General features: G+C 48.6%; 2 pseudogenes; both read right to left on the bottom strand.

Moving 5' to 3' along the window:
• Positions 1 to 6,748: 6,748 nt before the first annotated feature.
• LOC121602369 lies at positions 6,749 to 12,879 on the bottom strand (annotated as a pseudogene).
• Positions 12,880 to 13,392: 513 nt separating this feature from the next.
• Positions 13,393 to 15,779, bottom strand: LOC121602368 (annotated as a pseudogene).
• Positions 15,780 to 16,114: the final 335 nt, after the last annotated feature.

Below are 16,114 nucleotides of genomic sequence, written 5' to 3'. Positions count from 1 at the left end.
GTTTCCAAACTACGGCCCTCGAGAGCCTATAATGCGGCCCGTGATGATGTTGTAAAGGATAATGTAAATATCATATATGTTTGACAGTTTCCATCATTTTTTTTAATTTTACTAAACCAAGACAAGAATCAAGTTACTATAAAAGAAAAATGCAGAACTTTAAAACATTTATTAAGTATTTTCTTGTCAAAACAAGTTTTAAACGTTCTCATTACCAAAAGTAACGCGTAAATGGCCCTCAACAACGATATTTACGAAGAAATGCGGCCCGCGAACTGAAAAGTTTGGAGACCCCTGGTCTAGGCGATCATAAAAACCTGTAGGACGTTGGAGTTTAGAGGGCTTACCTTGGGTAGGAGGACATAAGTAAACTCCTTAAATGAGAAGTCGATAGATGATGGATGGGCTTAGTCCTATCCTGACAATCCGAACAAATCTGACCTGCCATGATCGTTGTTGTTGGTTTTATCTATACTCAATAGAAGTTAAAGGTCGGAAAGTTATCGTTTTCGCTAAGCTAGTTACGTTTGTCTTTTATGGACAAGAACGATGGTTCTAAACGATATTTTCTTTCCTACTTTACAATTTCCAGCTCGTGTTTCATAATACGGACGATTTGATTTAAAATCGTCATCGTGAGCATAACATGAAAACAATATTTTGCTTTTACGTTGGTTTACCTTTACAATGAATACTGAAGTACCGTCTGGCTTCGAATTACGGCCACTTCATTTTCAATCGGTCAAAGCGATAACTTCTTGCACGCTGGAAAAACAATATTTTCATTCGAAAGTAACTGGAAATACCTTGTATTGCAGTATGTTTGTCTCAAGTAATCCACGGACCACAGGTTGGAGACCACTGCTTTAGATCAGCTGCTTTCTAAATGATCGAGCGGTGAGGGCCAGGAGAATGCATTTGTTTTACACATACATTATTATATTATTACAGTTAATACACAAAATGATATGATATTTATGTTATTAAACAATGCGATTGGTTATTGGTTTTCTTAGATTATTATATCATCCAAGCAAGTTTTAAATCATTTTATTAAATTACAATAACTAAAATTGATTGTAAAGATTCTTCAATTAAGAGTCTGCAGCATAGTGTGCAAAAGTCATAAAAAGCTCAAAACAATAAAGCAAAATCGCAATATCGCTTCTTAACGTACCCTTCCTTCCATGTTTCAAATTGTTTTCTAGGATATATCTGGAGATGGTACAAAATAGTTAACAGCTGAAAAATATCGAGACAAACGTACAATCGTTCAGTACTATTATGAGGCCACGGACAAGTAAGGCCAGGTCAGACGAATTGATAGTGCATTTCTTAAAAAAAAAGCTCCAAGAAAATCGTTGCATCCTTAAAAAGCAATAGAGTGTAACCATTGTTCTCGTAAAATCAACAGTTAGGTTTTTATGGAATTATTCGTTTCTATTTTCTAATTTCTCCTCAAATTTGACCATATTGATTGGTCCGACAATCCATGTTATGGTGATCAAATTTGGAATAGTTCAACGATATGAATTGTCATATTAAAATATGTTCAGTTAATTTTAATAAATAGGATCTTCCTATCTTTCAAAATCGCGCAAATATTTTCTCGGGCCTGACTGCATATTGTGGTGGGCCGGACTTTGCCGATAGCTTAATTAGTTCAAATTTTACGCGATCATTCATATCGATATTTCCTTTCCGTCGACCCTTCCAAATTTGACCCAAACCCTTCAACAGCTTGCCTTTCCACCATCACTTCGTCCAGTCCACAATTTTAACTGGGGCCCCAAAGGTTAGCCGGGGCACGAGTTCTTAGTTTTTGCGTGATAACATACACACAGGCCAAATTAAAAAACGCACACATCGACATCGGAATCGATTCTTGAATGAAACCTCAACAGATAAAAAGAGCGTGCTTGGTGTCAGCCAATTTTTCTTGCTTATTTCTACGGCTACGAACCGTTGTGTTGAGATCGGTTTCGGAGCCTTTAATGTCGTATGTGCATGTAGTTTGTGTGAGGCATCTCTTGTAACGGATTTCGCTTTACCCAACTCGCGCGTAGCGTTCAATGCATTTGATCCAACGCTTTGGGCCATCGATGATGAAATGATATTGTGTTGAGCTCTGGGCATGTATCGCAGCGTTCTACGCTTCCAACTAAGGTGCACATGGTAAACAAAAATATTGCACATGTTAAAAAGGCAAATGTTTTCTGCTTCTGATAGTAAAATGCTTCTGATAAGTAAAATAAATATGCTTCTGATAGGTCTGGTAGTAATAGTAAATCTGATTGTAAACATAACCCCCGGAGGAAAAATGGGGATATATTAGGTTGACAACATCAAATGGAAGGGGCCCCTCAATCGACCGAATCATCAACGGGGCCCCATTGATCAATGGGCCCCTCGGCAAATGGCCGAGGCAATGGAGATTGTTCTTCGTTTTATGGCTGGATGTAGATGCATCTGTAACGGTTTTTGGTCTTGTTGTATTCGCAAAAATTGAAATAGTCGATAAAAACCATATATAAATGAACATGGTCCATAGGTTCCTTGAGTATTTTTATACCCTTCCCCCCTTCCTTCTAACTGAAACCTTTCCCATTTCCCCTTCTCTTCGGTCCACAAACTTGATGTGTTCGATTAGGGCCAAGAATGAAAATTTTAGTTTTTGCATTAAAAGACACACACAATCCACTATCCCAGGCCAGGAATGTGAATACCATTTTTCGTGTGAAACAGCTGTCTGCTTTCGACACAAAATCGCAAAGCGGTAGCAGGGGCCCCGTATACAAGAACAAGACGGTTCATCCCAGCCAAGAGTGCACACAATGACATCGATTTAACCATTTCTCGAATGAGACCTCAACCCACTGAAGGACCGTTGACCAAACGATCTTCCTAGACTTTTTAAAGCAACGCGAGCTTGGTGTCAATTTTTCCTGCGAATTTCTCCGGCTACGAGCCGGTGTATTGAAATTTTGTTTAGGGGCCTTTAAATTTTTGTCTGTGTATGATTTGTGATTGTGGCTGTTTCAACGGGTTTCTTTGTGGTTAAACGCAGCGCTGTCCTGTGTTCCGTGCATTGGATTTTAGCAGCAAGTGTCTCCGCGTTTTTTTGGTGAGCTCGAGCACGGACCATCCACACCAAGACACCAAATGGACGGGGCCCCTTATTGATGGGGCCCCTAATAGACGGGGACCCTTATTGATGGGGCCTCCTTACCGACGGGGCCCTTACCGACGGGACCCCTTCATCGAAGAGTCCACATAATCGTTGAGGCCCCGTAAACCACCTTTGAGTTTTGGCTTCAGTATAGCTGTAACGGTTTTTTATTTTCTTCACGCAAAAGTTGTATGTAAATACAACTATGTTCCTTTTTCGAGTTCCTTTTGGACATATGAATACCACCCCTTCCCGATTTCCCCTATTTGTCAGTTGACCACAAAAGTTGAGTAGGACCCCGCGTGAAAATTTAAGGTTTTTCGTTAAAAGCAGGCACGCTCCACGATCTCAGGCTTGAGATGTGAATACCATTTTTCGCGTGAAAACAGCTGTCTGTTTTCGGCACACATCTGCAAAACAAGTATAGGGGCCCCAGACAAGCGCAGGCACGTTTCATCCCAGCCAAATTGAAAAGCGCACACATCGATATCGATGGAATCGTTTCTCGAATGAAACCTCTACCCACTGGAGCACCGTTGCTTGCTTGATGTTAGTCAATTTTTCCTGCTAATTTTACCGGCTACGAGTCGGTGTATTGATATTGTGTTTCGGGGTCTTTAAATTTTGCTTGGGTGTGTTGTATGATTGTGTTGTGTAACGGGTTTTCGGTGGTAGTTAAGCGCAGCGTGCTGTGCATTCCATTTTAGCAGCAAGTTGCTCTGCGTGGTTTTGGGTTTGGGTGCTCGTGCACAGGCCACCCACACCAGCAAAAATTAACGGTTTCTCGCTCTGTCCAATACTTTGCGACAACGATGATGAGGTATTGATTTGAGCTGTGCGCGCATGTCGCAGCGTTCTTCGCTTGCGACTGTGATGCAAGTATTGGCAGATTTCTTAGAACATTTAATGTGCTGCTTTGAGTAGTATGGGGCCCCGGTATTTCGGTTCGGGCCCTTGACAAAATACAGTGAGTGAAGCGATGGGAAAAATGCATTAATTAAAAATGCGTCTTTTTGAAATAGATGGTAAAAGTCCCATCCAGAGGGAGGGGGGGGGGGGGTAGAATCGATACGAAGTCGAACATCCACAATGACGGGGCCCCCTAGATCGCCGGGGCCCCTGGCGGCCGCCCAGTCCGCCCACCGTTTAACGCGCCACTGCCTAAGAGCAAAAGAGCGATGGCGGTTGCAAAGGCAAGCCAGCAGCCCGATCTCCCGGAGGGGAAGTTAAAATCGGAAGCGACGCCTGGTACTAGCAAGGAGCTGCCTGCTAAGTCCCTTCCAAGCCCGAACACTGTAATGAGCCACCCGGAAAACCCCACTCCAACCAGACAAGGAAGTGTCGCTTCCTCCCGACTATCGGCACAGGTGGCGCTCCAACGCCTAGAGAAGGAGCAGGTGCTGCAGAAACAGATCTTGCTGGCCGAAATGGAGCTACAACACGAAACGCAACTAACGCATTGAAAGACGAGATAGAGAATCTGTCGATCCAGTCGTCAGACTCCAGAACAAATAGGACAGCCGAGTGGGTCAAGCACCAAAATCGGCAAGTCATGGAAGCCACCCCCGAACAGAGCCGAAGAATTGAGCCTCCATCGCAACCCATTTTGCCAGCAATAATGTCCACCCCGGTCGCGACACACTCACGAACGGCCGAATTAAGTATCGCGCGCCAAATGTACCCCAAAAATTACCCATATTTTCAGGGTGTGCCAATGAATGGTCCATCTTTCTCAACTGCTACCAAGAGGCGACCAAAGCCTGTGGGTATACTGATGGCGAAGATACCGTCAGATTGACTGAGTGTTTAAGGGACCCAGCTCAACATGCCGTGCAGTCCAAACTAAGGTTGCCCAATGCCGCTCCGCTCATAATTAAACGGTTGGAAAAATTGTTCAGAAAACCAGCCCTGCTCGTGCAACAACTCACGGAACGTGTTCGCAGATTGGACCCCCCCCCCCAAGCCAGAATAGTTGAACAGTCTTATTACGTTCAGCTTGGAAGTCATTAACTTGTGCGATCACCTGACTCTGAGCAACCTGACTGGCTATTTCAACAACCCGGAACTTTTGGCGGATTTGGTGGATAAATTACCTACAACAAGAAACTTGAGTGGTCCAGGTACAAACACAAATATTCCAAAGCAACGCTAAAGGAGTTCAGCGAATTCATAGAGACGCTGGTAGACGATGCATGCGACGTCACCACTTACGTTCCTCCTAGAGCAGATCAAACAAGATCCAGAAGCTTCCACTCCCACTTGCACGTGCAACACTCCGACCCAGAACCGCCTGGGTATACGTCACACACTTTGCGACAGGTCATTATAAAATGCCTGGTATGCGCTACGCCGGGACATGCCGCCAAGCATTGCAAAACGCTCAAGAGAATGACCGTGGACGAACGGTTGGAAAGCGTAACGCGATTACAAATTTGCTCGACGTGCCTGAACAGACATGGTTCGAAGCCGTGTCGATCACGATTCACATGTCGGATGCCAGGATGCGGCAAAAGACACCACACTCTGCTAAACCGAGACAGAGAACACCTGAGGTGGTGCACTACCAAGCACATCACTACGTCAAGCAGCCGGCGATTTTCCGCATCGTGCCAGTTACGGTGTACCACGGCCGGCGCGCCATCGACACCGTCGCCTTTCTTGATGATGGATGGATCAGCCATCACCCTGGTGGAAACTGAATTGGCCTCGAAGTTGGGACTCGACGGAGAGGTAGAACCGCTAGAGCTCTGCTGGACAGCCAACGTAACCCGGAAGGAAGAAGAGTCCCGCCGCGTCAGTTTCCAAATATCAGCGAGAGGAGAGGGGCGGCGCTACGACATAGCGGCCGCCCGCACCGTCAAAGAGCTAAGTTTGCCGTCTAACAACATTAAATACGACGCTCTGATAAGTTCCTTTACACACTTACAGCACCTTCCGATGACGTCCCTTTCTAACGCGAAGCCGACCATCCTGATCGGACTGCGAGACATGCAGTTGATGCGACCGCTCGAAAAATGGTTTGGCCTACCCAATGAGCCCGTCGCAGTAAGGAGTGCCCTCGGCTGGGCCATCTACGGACCAACCGACGCGTGTGCTGAAAGGATGACCCTAGGAGTACACCAAACACCCCGACAGTAGGAGGAAAGTTTCTGCGAACACATTCGTGATGAAGGAACGAGCAACGACACACCAACTGAGAAGCCCCACCCGAACTCCCGCGAAACCCACCGCGATGAGGGAGCGCGTGAGGGCGTGCTGGAGAGCGTTGCCGTACCACAACAATCGGCAACTCGGCAGGAAGAAAACAAACACCTCGCACAACACCAGAACTAGCGAACGCACTAAGAAGTAGCTACCAACGAGCGATTGTCCTAGCAGAGGCCACGTGGGATCGATGGCTGAAGGATTATGTACCGACCCTAAACCGCCGCAGTAAATGGTTAGAGCTATGTAAACCACTAAAACCAGGAGACCTGGTTTTCATCACAGAGGGTGCAAGGAAGGAATGGCTGAGAGCAATCGTGCTGGAAACATACCCGGGCACGGATGGCACAGTAGGGCAAGCACTGGTACGTACAACTACAGGGAAGGAACTAAAACGTCCAGCAGTGAAACTAGCGTTGATCGATGTTGAAGTGAAAGATGGGAAAAACATAGATGAGCAAAATAAGCCGAAAATACCACTGCAGACTAGTAGGATATGAGTGAACAGCAACAACGTGCAGGCAGATGTGTTCACGCGGTGGGGAATGTTGGAACGGATATTGTTGTTGGGACGGCCTTAATTTGACAGCGGATTGTTGATGTTCGAATGATTTCGAATATTGATCTATGATTTCGAATAATGATAGAATAGATCGTAGAAAAGGGAATAGATCGTGGAAAAGAGAGGGGAATCAGATAGAAGAAACCAACCAGCTCTCCAAAAAAGGGACAAATCGCGGCTAAGGGCAGAGAGGGTCAAACCGATTTAAGCGCGCTCAAAACACTTAACGGATTCATTCGCAAAGGAGAAGCCAAGACGTTTATAAAGCTTAGCACAAATAAACAAGTCTTGCTATAAAAAACTTGGTTTTCGTGATTAAAATATTAAAATAAACCCCTTTGCAAAAGCGATCGTCGCAACAGGGCCCTTTCCGTTGTTAGTTCTTAGGCTGAAATTTCAGCCTGTCAGCTGTTTGCATTGTATAGCAGTTTTCGGGCAGCTATCTAAGTGAGTATAATATACAGGTGGGCTTATCCCAAGGTGTATGAGTTTAGAAGGCTGATTTTTATCGCTTCTGCTTATGAATAAAGATTTTAAGAGTGTTTTGAGTATTCGTCAAGACTCAAGAAAGCTTGTTTGAACAAAATTTTTACCCATTCTGTTAAAAAGTGATATTCAAATTTGGTTTTAAAAACATGTTATGAGACCACCTGGACTACATACACTTTGATTCCAGATTCCACCACGTCATCTCTTTGATGCACCTTGGGGTAAATATAAACAACACTGTGTATTCGAGCAGGTACTCGAATCTAATTGTCTAGCTTTGTGGCTAGAATAATCTAGACTGAAAATTGCAGGCTAGTTTTTTGTGTGGTTTTGTATGGAGTGTTTACATGATTTCAGCCTCCAACTGTCAAACTCCATACAAAAAACTGACTAGAATCGTGAAGGGTCCCAATTTCTGCAAAAATAATTTTATCCCGAAATTTTTCTAAACTGCCTATTGTGAAATGGACGCATTTCGCCACGCACTGCAGACACTTTGCGGGAGCGAACCCATACCTATAACGATCAAAAAACCCACTCGCGAGGGGCCCAATTCGATACGGGAGTAAAAAAACACACAAATTGAATGAAGCCCACGTCCAGTCGTCGGGGTCGGTTCTAGCAGATGCCCCGCGCCCATCAATCGTTTTTCTAATAGCGACTGTAATGCGGAGCGCACCGCCAGGTATGAAGCGCACAAGTCGCCCACCAGCGGTCCCATCGCGTTCAGGCCGGGATGGGCCGTGCGCAGTACCGCGTTCGTGTACTTATCCACCTCGATTGGATTGTTTTTGCAGTTGATCGGTTTGGCTGGATCGTCGCCGAGGCCCAGCCCCGAGGCAGCGCTTAGATTGGACGCCCCCAGCTGATATTGGCAGTGACCACCACCCGCAATAAGCGCCGGTGCGCTGTAGTGCTGCTGCTGCTGCTGCTGCTGCTGCTGCTTGTGATGTTGGTGGCGCGGATTGTCGGTGAGGTTGATGTGTTTGCATTTGGCACTCATGTGCTTTGACCAGAACAACTTTCGGCCGAGGAAGGAGGTCAGCAGTTGCTCGGTAAACGTCCACATCGTGAGCGGCAGGGCCGGGGGCCGGCCGAAGCACCGGTCCGGAGCCACCTGGTCGTCCTCCGTTGCCGCGGCGGCTTCGTTAGCGTGGCGAAGAAGCGAAGGTCGGGATGGGACCTGATCAGTAACGCACAGTACGACATGTCCAGCACGCGCCGCTTGCCCGTCTTCAGGTGGAGGACGGTGACACACCGCGCCGCGTCATCCCCGCCGGCACCCGCCAGATCCACAAGTGTGTGCTCGGGCAGCGGAGTGTACAGGTCGTTCTGGCGGTTCGCGTCCTTCATCATCTACTGCACCTCGTGGTACTCCGAGTACACGTTGCCCGGCAGCATCTTGCCCAGCCCGGCCGTCCGGTTGCGTTACACGTGCACCACCGGGATGCCGGACGAGCGGCAGATCGTGACGGCGTCGGCCGCACTCAGTCCCGCCCCCACGATCAGTACCGGCTTTAGCTGGGAGCGGCCCGGCTCGTCGTACTCCTCCAGCGCCCGCTCGAGATGGGGCAGCTCGTACATCACCCACGGCATCTCCAGCCCCTCGCCCTTCACGTCGAGCCGGTTTGCCAGATCGGAGGCACCGTTTGCCAGGACGAGGTTTTGGCACACGATTGCGAACCGTTTGTTCGTCATTCGGTTGAATCTAACAGGTGGAAAGAGAAAGAATTGAAGGGGTTTTAGTACAGAACGTTCACGCTCAGGACTTCCGGACAGGACTCACCCCGCTACGATCCACCGACCGTTGCGGAAACGCTCAGGCAGCACCGTCTCGCACTTCCCGTCCTGCGGCACCACCGTCGTCACGATCGTTTCGTTCATGAAGTACCGCTCCAGCCCCATCACCGCGACGTAGCTCGTGTAGTACTAGGCGACGCGCGAAATCAGTGCGCGCGTTTCCACCTTCTTCGACACCTGCTGCTTGAGCGAAAGGTAGCGCCACCTACGCTGCTGCCCCGTCATACTATTAATTCCCCGCTCGTGTTGTTGTTACCGTCCGTGCCGTTGCGATGACATTTGCTACACTTGCTGCTGCTGCTGCTGCTTAAGGCCACGCCTTAAGTGTACGCCTGCAAGTTAAGTGACAAGATGCCCGCGACTAAGAGTGATTGTGTGAAGTGCAGTTTGCCGAACGATATCGACGATATAGTGCAGTGCCAGGAGTGTAAGAAGTGGTGCCACTTCGATTGTGCTGGAGTGAGAGAAAGCGTTTCAGAAGCTTTCTGGGTGTGCAACAAGTGCGCGGAACAAGGGCCAAAAACGTCAGTGAAGACACGGCGCCCTAAGAGCAAAAGAGCGATGGCGGTTGCAAAGGCAAGCCAGCAGCCCGATCTCCCGGAGGGGAAGTTAAAATCGAAAGCGACGCCTGGTACTAGCAAGGAGCTGCCCGCTAAGTCTCTTCCAAGCCCGAACACTGTAATGAGCCACCCGGAAAACCCCACTCCAACCAGACAAGGAAGTGTCGCTTCCTCCCGACTATCGGCACAGGTGGCGCTCCAACGCCTAGAGAAGGAGCAGGTGCTGCAGAAACAGATCTTGCTGGCTGAAAAATAGAAAATGGAAGCGGGAATTCATGCTAAGATGGCCGAAATGGAGCTACAACACGAAACGCAACTAAACGCATTGAAAGACGAGATAGAGAATCTGTCGATCCAGTCGTCAGACTCCAGAACAAATAGGACAGCCGAGTGGGTCTAGCACCAAAATCGGCAAGTCATGGAAGCCACCCCCGAACAGAGCCAAAGAATTGAGCCTCCATCGCAACCCATTTTGCCAGCAATAATGTCCACCCCGGTCGCGACACACTCACGAACGGCCGAATTAAGTATCGCGCGCCAAATGTACCCCAAAAAACTACCCATATTTTCAGGGTGTGCCAATGAATGGTCCATCTTTCTCAACTGCTACCAAGAGGCGACCAAAGCCTGTGGGTATACTGATGGCGAAAATACCGTCAGATTGACTGAGTGTTTAAGGGACCCAGCTCAACATGCCGTGCAGTCCAAACTAAGGTTGCCCAATGCCGCTCCGCTCATAATTAAACGGTTGGAAAAATTGTTCAGAAAACCAGCCCTGCTCGTGCAACAACTCACGGAACGTGTTCGCAGATTGGACCCCCCCCCCCCAAGCCAGAATAGTTGAACAGTCTTATTACGTTCGGCTTGGAAGTCATTAACTTGTGCGATCACCTGACTCTGAGCAACCTGACTGGCTATTTCAACAACCCGGAACTTTTGGCGGATTTGGTGGATAAATTACCTACAACAAGAAAACTTGAGTGGTCCAGGTACAAACACAAATATTCCAAAGCAACGCTAAAGGAGTTCAGCGAATTCATAGAGACGCTGGTAGACGATGCATGCGACGTCACCACTTACGTTCCTCCTAGAGCAGATCAAACAAGATCCAGAAGCTTCCACTCCCACTTGCACGTGCAACACTCCGACCCAGAACCGCCTGGGTATACGTCACACACTTTGCGACAGGTCATTATAAAATGCCTGGTATGCGCTACGCCGGGACATGCCGCCAAGCATTGCAAAACGCTCAAGAGAATGACCGTGGACGAACGGTTGGAAAGCGTAACGCGATTACAAATTTGCTCGACGTGCCTGAACAGACATGGTTCGAAGCCGTGTCGATCACGATTCACATGTCGGATGCCAGGATGCGGCAAAAGACACCACACTCTGCTAAACCGAGACAGAGAACACCTGAGGTGGTGCACTACCAAGCACATCACTACGTCAAGCAGCCGGCGATTTTCCGCATCGTGCCAGTTACGGTGTACCACGGCCGGCGCGCCATCGACACCGTCGCCTTTCTTGATGATGGATGGATCAGCCATCACCCTGGTGGAAACTGAATTGGCCTCGAAGTTGGGACTCGACGGAGAGGTAGAACCGCTAGAGCTCTGCTGGACAGCCAACGTAACCCGGAAGGAAGAAGAGTCCCGCCGCGTCAGTTTCCAGATATCAGCGAGAGGAGAGGGGCGGCGCTACGACATAGCGGCCGCCCGCACCGTCAAAGAGCTAAGTTTGCCGTCTAACAACATTAAATACGACGCTCTGATAAGTTCCTTTACACACTTACAGCACCTTCCGATGACGTCCCTTTCTAACGCGAAGCCGACCATCCTGATCGGACTGCGAGACATGCAGTTGATGCGACCGCTCGAAAAATGGTTTGGCCTACCCAATGAGCCCGTCGCAGTAAGGAGTGCCCTCGGCTGGGCCATCTACGGACCAACCGACGCGTGTGCTGAAAGGATGACCCTAGGAGTACACCAAACACCCCGACAGTAGGAGGAAAGTTTCTGCGAACACATTCGTGATGAAGGAACGAGCAACGACACACCAACTGAGAAGCCCCACCCGAACTCCCGCGAAACCCACCGCGATGAGGGAGCGCGTGAGGGCGTGCTGGAGGACGTTGCCGTACCACAACAATCGGCAACTCGGCAGGAAGAAAACAAACACCTCGCACAACACCAGAACTAGCGGACGCGCTAAGAAGTAGCTACCAACGAGCGATTGTCCTAGCAGAAGCCACGTGGGATCGATGGCTGAAGGATTATGTACCGACCCTAAACCGCCGCAGTAAATGGTTAGAGCTATGTAAACCACTAAAACCAGGAGACCTGGTTTTCATCACAGAGGGTGCAAGGAAGGAATGGCTGAGAGCAATCGTGCTGGAAACATACCCGGGCACGGATGGCACAGTAGGGCAAGCACTGGTACGTACAACTACGGGGAAGGAACTAAAACGTCCAGCAGTGAAACTAGCGTTGATCGATGTTGAAGTGAAAGATGGGAAAAACATAGATGAGCAAAATAAGCCGAAAATACCACTGCAGACTAGTAGGATATGAGTGAACAGCAACAACGTGCAGGCAGATGTGTTCACGCGGTGGGGAATGTTGGAACGGATATTGTTGTTGGGACGGCCTTAATTTGACAGCGGATTGTTGATGTTCGAATGATTTCGAATATTGATCTATGATTTCGAATAATGATAGGTGCCATCAATGCAATCAACTAGATGGCGTATAGAATAGATCGTAGAAAAGGGAATAGATCGTGGAAAAGAGAGGGGAATCAGATAGAAGAAACCAGCTCTCCAAAAAAGGGACAAATCGCGGCTAAGGGCAGAGAGGGTCAAACCGATTTAAGCGCGCTCAAAACACTTAACGGATTCATTCGCAAAGGAGAAGCCAAGACGTTTATAAAGCTTAGCACAAATAAACAAGTCTTGCTATAAAAAACTTGGTTTTCGTGATTAAAATATTAAAATAAACCCCTTTGCAAAAGCGATCGTCGCAACAGGGCCCTTTCCGTTGTTAGTTCTTAGGCTGAAATTTCAGCCTGTCAGCTGTTTGCATTGTATAGCAGTTTTCGGGCAGCTATCTAAGTGAGTATAATATACAGGTGGGCTTATCCCAAGGTGTATGAGTTTAGAAGGCTGATTTTTATCGCTTCTGCTTATGAATAAAGATTTTAAGAGTGTTTTGAGTATTCGTCAAGACTCAAGAAAGCTTGTTTGAACAAAATTTTTACCCATTCTGTTAAAAAGTGATATTCAAATTTGGTTTTAAAAACATGTTATGAGACCACCTGGACTACATACACTTTGATTCCAGATTCCACCACGTCATCTCTTTGATGCACCTTGGGGTAAATATAAACAACACTGTGTATTCGAGCAGGTACTCGAATCTAATTGTCTAGCTTTGTGGCTAGAATAATCTAGACTGAAAATTGCAGGCTAGTTTTTTGTGTGGTTTTGTATGGAGTGTTTACATGATTTCAGCCTCCAACTGTCAAACTCCATACAAAAAACTGACTAGAATCGTGAAGGGTCCCAATTTCTGCAAAAATAATTTTATCCCGAAATTTTTCTAAACTGCCTATTGTGAAATGGACGCATTTCGCCACGCACTGCAGACACTTTGCGGGAGCGAACCCATACCTATAACGATCAAAAAACCCACTCGCGAGGGGCCCAATTCGATACGGGAGTAAAAAACACACAAATTGAATGAAGCCCACGTCCAGTCGTCGGGGTCGGTTCTAGCAGATGCCCCGCGCCCATCAATCGTTTTCTAATAGCGACTGTAATGCGGAGCGCACCGCCAGGTATGAAGCGCACAAGTCGCCCACCAGCGGTCCCATCGCGTTCAGGCCGGGATGGGCCGTGCGCAGTACCGCGTTCGTGTACTTATCCACCTCGATTGGATTGTTTTTGCAGTTGATCGGTTTGGCTGGATCGTCGCCGAGGCCCAGCCCCGAGGCAGCGCTTAGATTGGACGCCCCCAGCTGATATTGGCAGTGACCACCACCCGCAATAAGCGCCGGTGCGCTGTAGTGCTGCTGCTGCTGCTGCTGCTGCTGCTGCTTGTGATGTTTGTGGCGCGGATTGTCGGTGAGGTTGATGTGTTTGCATTTGGCACTCATGTGCTTTGACCAGAACAACTTTCGGCCGAGGAAGGAGGTCAGCAGTTGCTCGGTAAACGTCCACATCGTGAGCGGCAGGGCCGGGGGCCGGCCGAAGCACCGGTCCGGAGCCACCTGGTCGTCCTCCGTTGCCGCGGCGGCTTCGTTAGCGTGGCGAAGAAGCGAAGGTCGGGATGGGACCTGATCAGTAACGCACAGTACGACATGTCCAGCACGCGCCGCTTGCCCGTCTTCAGGTGGAGGACGGTGACACACCGCGCCGCGTCATCCCCGCCGGCACCCGCCAGATCCACAAGTGTGTGCTCGGGCAGCGGAGTGTACAGGTCGTTCTGGCGGTTCGCGTCCTTCATCATCTACTGCACCTCGTGGTACTCCGAGTACACGTTGCCCGGCAGCATCTTGCCCAGCCCGGCCGTCCGGTTGCGTTACACGTGCACCACCGGGATGCCGGACGAGCGGCAGATCGTGACGGCGTCGGCCGCACTCAGTCCCGCCCCCACGATCAGTACCGGCTTTAGCTGGGAGCGGCCCGGCTCGTCGTACTCCTCCAGCGCCCGCTCGAGATGGGGCAGCTCGTACATCACCCACGGCATCTCCAGCCCCTCGCCCTTCACGTCGAGCCGGTTTGCCAGATCGGAGGCACCGTTTGCCAGGACGAGGTTTTGGCACACGATTGCGAACCGTTTGTTCGTCATTCGGTTGAATCTAACAGGTGGAAAGAGAAAGAAGTGAAGGGGTTTTAGTACAGAACGTTCACGCTCAGGACTTCGGATAGGACTCACCCCGCTACGATCCACCGACCGTTGCGGAAACGCTCAGGCAGCACCGTCTCGCACTTCCCGTCCTGCGGCACCACCGTCGTCACGATCGTTTCGTTCATGAAGTACCGCTCCAGCCCCATCTCCGCGACGTAGCTCGTGTAGTACTGGGCGACGCGCGAAATCAGTGCGCGCGTTTCCACCTTCTTCGACACCTGCTGCTTGAGCGAAAGGTAGCGCCACCTACGCTGCTGCCCCGTCATACTATTAATTCCCCGCTCGTGTTGTTGTCACCGTCCGTGCCGTTGCGATGACATTTGCTACACTTGCTGCTGCTGCTGCTGCTGCTGCTTAAGGCCACTTTCTGTCCGGTGCGTTTGGCACGCTTGTTCAGCTCGCTGTTGCAGTGGGCGCAAACCGACGGATTCCCAGTTCGCGAACGGGAAGCCGGGCAGTGACATCCAGGCGGCCAGGGACAGGGTGCGCAAGTTCGGATCCGTTGCTTGTTGAGCTGTACGGCGAACCGTGCATCCTGACCAAGGTCTTTGGAAGAGAACGGGTCGATGCAAAGCCCGTTGCTAGGTTGTTATTTTCAGTTCGTTTTGACAGTTTCATGAACAAGTGTTTACAAAAAAACGGGTAATAGACGAACGAATTTTACATAAAGAATATTCGAATATTATTCAATTTCCTGCGGCCAAAAACTCATGGAGACATATGAAGAAGTAATTTGAGTCCACTTTGTATTCAGAAACATTGATAGACTTTATCATTGTTTGCCATTCTGTAATCACGAATCACCACCGTTTGCAACGGTCTTTCCGGAGGAACCAAAATCTTATTAGTCTTAAAACAGCACAGTACATGTCCCCACTTGATATTAGAAGTCCTATTAACGTTCAATTGATCACTGAGAGAAAAATGAAACATTGAATCGGCACACACAGGAACTATACACATACCTTCCTTTGCTTATAACCCGGCGCCCAATGATATCTAATGCTACTGGCGGATGTGTTGCTCCGTTGCAGCGCCCAACGCCGGTGCTTTACACCGAGTCGGGTAGATTTTTCCTTCGTCGACCGGAGAGTGCCTCCGACTATTAAGTAACGAGCAATTCTGAGTTTGTGTTCGAATGCGCTTACTTTATTTAGGTTCTCATCTTCTTCTATTTGGGCTTGAATTGCGGGCATGTTATTGAGTTGTTTGAGTGACGACTGTACCACAGGACCGCCCAAGAGGTTCTCATCTCTTATATGCTATTAAATTGCTGACCGTGTATAGGTTAGCTAACTAAAACTATGACTATTTTGATTACAAGTTTTTTTTTTTATTATACTTAATGCGACATGTACCTATAGTTTATGAATTGCGTAAAGTTACTTCCTCGTTTGAACCGTGAGAACGGTTGACTACT

Source organism: Anopheles merus, unplaced genomic scaffold, assembly GCF_017562075.2.
Source record: "Anopheles merus strain MAF unplaced genomic scaffold, AmerM5.1 LNR4000423, whole genome shotgun sequence".
Classification (NCBI taxonomy): domain Eukaryota; kingdom Metazoa; phylum Arthropoda; class Insecta; order Diptera; family Culicidae; genus Anopheles; species Anopheles merus.
Note: the sequence above shows the minus strand (reverse complement) of the source record. Positions and strands in the feature narration are given on the sequence as shown.